This window comes from Mirounga leonina, unplaced genomic scaffold, assembly GCF_011800145.1.
Source record: "Mirounga leonina isolate KUSES-001 unplaced genomic scaffold, KU_Mleo_1.0 Mir_168, whole genome shotgun sequence".
Taxonomy (NCBI): Eukaryota; Metazoa; Chordata; class Mammalia; order Carnivora; family Phocidae; genus Mirounga; species Mirounga leonina.
This window is the reverse complement of record NW_023270426.1, coordinates 70,392,988-70,398,638: the sequence shown is the minus strand read 5'-3', so window position 1 is coordinate 70,398,638 and position 5,651 is coordinate 70,392,988. Positions and strand designations below refer to the sequence as shown.

The 5,651-nt window shown below is 44.2% G+C and overlaps 1 pseudogene; it reads right to left on the bottom strand.

Annotated features, from left to right (window-relative positions):
- Positions 1 to 368: 368 nt before the first annotated feature.
- Positions 369 to 496, bottom strand: LOC118017187 (annotated as a pseudogene).
- Positions 497 to 5,651: the final 5,155 nt, after the last annotated feature.

Sequence of the window (5,651 nt, the reverse complement as noted above, 5' to 3'; positions counted from 1 at the left end):
ATCGAGTCCCGCATCGGGCTCCCTGCTCAGCGGGGAGTCTGCTTCTCCCTCTGACCCTCCCCCCTCTCATGTGCTCTCTCTCATTCTCTCTCTCTCTCTCAAATAAATAAATAAAATCTTTAAAAAAAAAAAAAGTAGATCAGAATGAGATGGTAGAGAGCCTTACCAAACCATGAATGGTGTTTGGGCTTTATTCTCAAAGTTATGGGGACTCGTTGGAGATTTTAAGGAAGGATATGACATATTTGTATTAACATTTTTTACAGATTTGTCTTTTAACATGGCAGCATTAAGCATTAGGTGGAAAAGAAATTGTTAGCAGGGGAGCTTAAGATAAGTGTTTTATTTACCCTCCTGGTGGGATAGGAAAAATGTAGCTTTCTGGAAATATTCACTAGGGAGACAATCTCCCATCCAAGTACTAACCAGGCCCGACCCTGCTTAGCTTCCGAGATCAGACGAGATCGGGCGCGTTCAGGGTGGTATGGCCACAGACTAGGGAGACAATCTCATGTGGAAACAAGAGCTGCTGGGTCTCAGGACATTTTCCCTCACCCACTTGGAATATTTCTCATTCTTCAGCTTCCAGTGTCCCAAAAGAACATCATTTCAACACTGATAAGTTTTGACTCTTCCCTGCAGATTGCGAGTGAGTTACAAAGTATCCATTACTGATGGGGGAACCTGTTTCAGTGAGTTTCAGCTTGAGAATACTTGTGACAGGAAGTAATGATAAAAATATGGGAGACTATTAACCAGGGACATTTCTTTCATGTTTTCTCAAGCTTCTTTTATTTTATTTTTTAAATTTTAATTCCAGTATAATTAACATAGAGTGGTGTATTAGTTTTAGGTGTACAATATAGTGATTCAACAGTTCTATACATTCATTACGCAGGGCTCATCATGGTAAGTGAACTCTTAATCCCCTACACCTATTTCACCCATGTCCCCACCCTCCTGCCCCTCTGGTAAATCAGTTTGTTCTCTACAGTTAAAAGTCTATTTATTTGTTTCTTTTTTCTTTGTTCATTTGTTTTTTTTAATTCCACATATGAATGAAATCATATATCTTTCTCTGACTGACTTATTTCACTTAGCACTGTACCTTCTAGATCCATCCATGTTGTTGCAAATGGCATGATCTCATCCTTTTTTATGGCTGCTTAATATTCCATTGTATAAATATATACCACCTCTTCCTTATCCATTCATCTATGGATTGACACTAGGGTTGCTTCCATAATTTGGCTATTTAAATAGTGCTCCAATAAACATAGTGTTTTCATATTCTTTGGGTAAACACCTAGTAGCAGAATTACTGCATCATATGGTAGCTCTACTTTTAATTTTTGAGGAACCTCCATACTGTTTTCCACAGTGGCTGCACCAGTCTGCACTCCCACCCACAGTGCAGGAGGGTTCCTGTTTTTCCACATCTTTGCCAATGCTTGTTGTTTCTTGTGTTGTAGATTTTAGCCATTCTGACAGGTGTGAGGTGACATCTCATTGTAGTTTTGATTTGCATTTCTCTGATGATGAGTGATGTTGAGCATCTTTTCATGTGTCTGTTGGCCATCTGGATGTCTTCTGTGGAAAAAATGTTCATGTCTTTTGCTCATTTTTAAATTGGATTATTTGTTTTTTTCACTAAAGTTACTTTTAAATTAGAGGGAAGCAAAAAAGCAAAAAATGTCTCTCTTCTTGAGTAGCAGGTTTCTGTTAATAATATTTTAGACCTACTATTTTTTAAGTATTTACTACCAGGCATTGTGCTACATACTTGGTATATCTTATTTCATTTACTTTTCCTAACAAAGATATGAGATGTGGAAATTGAATTTCGCCAAGACTAAGGCACTCACTCATGGTCACACGATTACTAACTGGCATTGTCAGAATTTAAGTTTAAGTCCGCAATCCAAGCTTTTTCCTTTGGTGATGCTATCTATAATATACAGGTATGTACAATAATAATGGTACTGGGTTTGCTGTCAGACAGGCTGTATTCAGATTCCACTCTACTACTCACTAGCCTTGTAAATTACTAAGTTACTTAAGCCTGCGTTTCTTCTTCTGTCAAGGCAGACCCAGAATGCTTGACAAATAGGGCATTTGAGGATTAAGCAATAAAAGGTCCTAGCCACATAATTAATGTTATATTCTTCCTTACAATAAACAATGGATTCCATAACTGGAAACACTTCTGCTATATACTTGCCATCTCTCAGAGAATGTGACATTTGGCCAAAGACCCAAAGTAAGAGAGCAAACAGCCGTGTGAGGAGCTGGGACAAGAACAATCCAGCCAGAGAGTAACTACCACTAAGATCTGCAAAAGGAGAGGGTCTGGGGTTTAAAGAGGAGCAGGCACAAGCCAGTGTGACAGGAGCAGGGAGTCAGGGAAAGGCTGGTTGAGAAGTGCCTGGAGGTGTGGGCAGGGTCTTATAAGCCAGATATTAGAGTGTGGATTTATTTTACACGCAATGGGAAGTCACAGATCTTAACAAGGTGAGTGACATGATGCCCAGGTAGGCAGAATAATGTGTCCCATTCCCCACACTGTGCCGCCTACCCAAAGATTCCACATCTGCATTCCTGGAACCTGTGAATATATTACCTTATGTGCCAGAAAGGACACTGTGGTTTGATTAAGTCAAGGGTCTTGGCACGGCACCTGGGCTGCTCAGTTGGTTAAGTGTCTGCCTTTGGCTCAGGTCACGATCCCAGGGTCCTGGGATCGAGTCCCGCATTGGGCTCCTTGCTTAGTGGGGAACCTGCTTCTCCCTCACCCTCTGACCTTCCCCCTGCTCCTTCTCTCTCTTGCTCACTCTCTCTCTCAAATAAATAAAATCTTTAAAAAAAATAAGAGTCTTGAGATGGGGAGATGATCCTGGATTATCCGAGTGGGCCCAATGTCATCACAAGGATCCCCATAAAAAGGAGGTGGGAAAGTCAGACTCAGAAAAGGACGCATGACAAAGGAAGCGGAGGTTGCAGTGATGCAGGGCCACGAGCCTAGGAACGCAAGCAGCTTCTAACGCTGGAAAAGGCAAGAAAAAGATTCCCCTCTAGAGCCTCTAGAATGAATGTAGCCCTGCCAACACCCCGACTTTAGCCCAGTGAAAATGACTGTGGACTTCTGACTTCCAGAACTCTAAGAAAATTAATTTATCCTGTGCTAAGCTGCTCCATGTGTGCCAGTTCCCTACAGCAGCAATAGAAAATGAACACAAAGCCCCTGGCTTCTGAGTGGAGAATGGCTGGAAGGGGACCAAGGGTCGAACTGGGAGGCCAGCTGAGGTGCTATTACAGCAATCCCGAGGAGGCGGGTCTGCCCAAGATTAATGGCGCCATAGACCTGCGAGAAGGAGACACGCTGGAGATGTATTTTGGAGGGAGGACTGCGAGGACTTGCCAAAGTCCCTTAGCTCCTAAGCCAGTCTTCGTTTTGGCAGGAGCCGGAACCCCTGAGTACCATTTAGCACACTAGAGTCATCAGTCCTAGGAAGCAAGTGCTGCTTTACTAGGTAACTGATTTGACAAATAAATAATTTACTCACCAACTGGAAACATCTAGCCAATGGGAAAAACAACAACAAACAACAACAACCCAGAGCCCGGGCTGAACAAGTCCAAAGCGACCTCTTTGGTTTTGTACTGCCGAACAGAAAGGAAAAGCAAGGCCCAAGACAGCAGCTGCCACAGAAGTGAATGACCTTGAGGGGAAAAATGTGCTTGTGGTCTAATTCCAGGCTCTGCAGAATTTCCTTCTTATGAGAAGAAAGAAGAATGATTTTCTCTGTAGCAGAAAAGAGAAGGAAAGGAATCGCCTCTTTACCCCAGTAGCATTTGTCAGACCTCTCAGAGCACCTTCCTCCGCTCGTTCGTGCCACCTGCAGGCCAGGGCCCCACCTGCTATTACAGTGAGACATTCCCACAGGCAAGATTTCAGACTGTGGCCTCTGCCCACAGTCCTTGCCCTGCAGCCCAGAGCTGTGTGGAATGCCAGCTGGGGGACTGAGGACAGGGGGGAAGGGGGACATCCCATGGGAGACCAGCCATGATGCCCTGTCATACCATAGGCATTTCCTTCCCCGGGGAGAAGACTAAAATAAGCCTTGGCCTCCACCAAGGCTTCTGGGACCTTGCAGGAAGGATTTCCCTAAAATCCCCTCCCCAACTCTGGCCCCACCGCCCCAGGTCATTACACCTTTCTCCATCGGCACCCCCAGCCAATCTTAGCCTCCTAAGGAGGTGTCTGAGCCCGGCAGATGGGTCTCAGGAGCTACAGCATGGTTCCCAGATGTCTCACAGTTTGCATAGTTGTGTTTTCCTATGTGTCACACACTGCCCCTCCCCTCCAAGAAACCCTCTTTGAATCCCTAACTTTCCCCAGGAACGAAACCCCATCCTTTCCTTGTAGAGGCTCCCCATCCCACAGTTCTGCCCAGCTGAGGGAGGAGGGGAGCCTTCCTCACTCTCCCTGAGGGCAGTGTGAAGTACCCTCAGGGAAGCCAAGGGCTCAGCATCTAAGGGTGAGAAGCCGGTCTTCTTCGGGGGGTAAAGGGAAGAGGGAGCTGTGCAAATGAGTTTCAGAACATTGCATATCCTCACTCTGGCCTCCAAATTCCCAGGCCTATGTTTATTCACCCTGGTCTCCATTGCCTGAGATTATTTTGCTGCTCCCCACTTTTATCACAGAACTTAAGAAGCCTCACCTCAACCCAGATGAGCCGGTCAGTAGGCCTCACGTTCTCCCTGCCCAGGAGAACCAGAACAGATCGCTCTTCTGTTTTTTTTATGTACGCCGTTTTGACTTACTGGTCCCATTTCTGCCCCAAATCTGTCGCTCTCTACTAACACCACACCTTACCTCCTTTATGTTCCCTAGATCCCCAAGATGATTTGTGGATTAATATCTCCATTTTTATCAATAATGAAAAACAAACTACTTTGCCAAAAGAATAACCCAGATGCCTGATGCTCACAAAGAAGGTGCCCTCTAGCTCTGATCCCTCCCATCAGAATTAGACTTCATCCCTAGTCTCTATTTTAGGAAGCTTTTCATCCCACAGGCCACAAAGGCAACCAATTGCCTGAAGAGAATAGCTTCGTGATGAACACAGAGGTCAATCTGAATATGATGTGCTGTTAGTTGATTACACACTTTTCCAAGGCGGTCCTTGGTACAGATGCAATGAATGTTAAATGGCATGTGCTTCTCGTTCCAGCAATTAGTTTTGATCTCTCTGGCTTAATGCTGTGTCCAGTTGTTCTGAAAGAGAAAAGAAATGCCCTGTCTCTGCACCATTTATTTTTATATATGCATTCAGTGAAGACTTATTGGAGCCTAGGCCTCTCCTAGGCATTGTGAGGGATAAGAACGAATCATTCCCCACCCTCAAGAAGCTAATAACTTAGAAGAGGAGGAAAAACATGTAAGGAAAATATGACATACAATATGCTGCAGTATTCGGAGGAGGGGACAGAGCCCTTCCTTCGTTCAACAAGTATATGCCAGGCATGGTTTAAGGCCTATGGAAGTGAAGAAGGCAAAAGAGGTCCCTACTCTCATGGGAGAAATGATCACTGCACTAGTAAATAAATAAATAAATAAATAAATAAATAAATAAATAAATAAATAAATA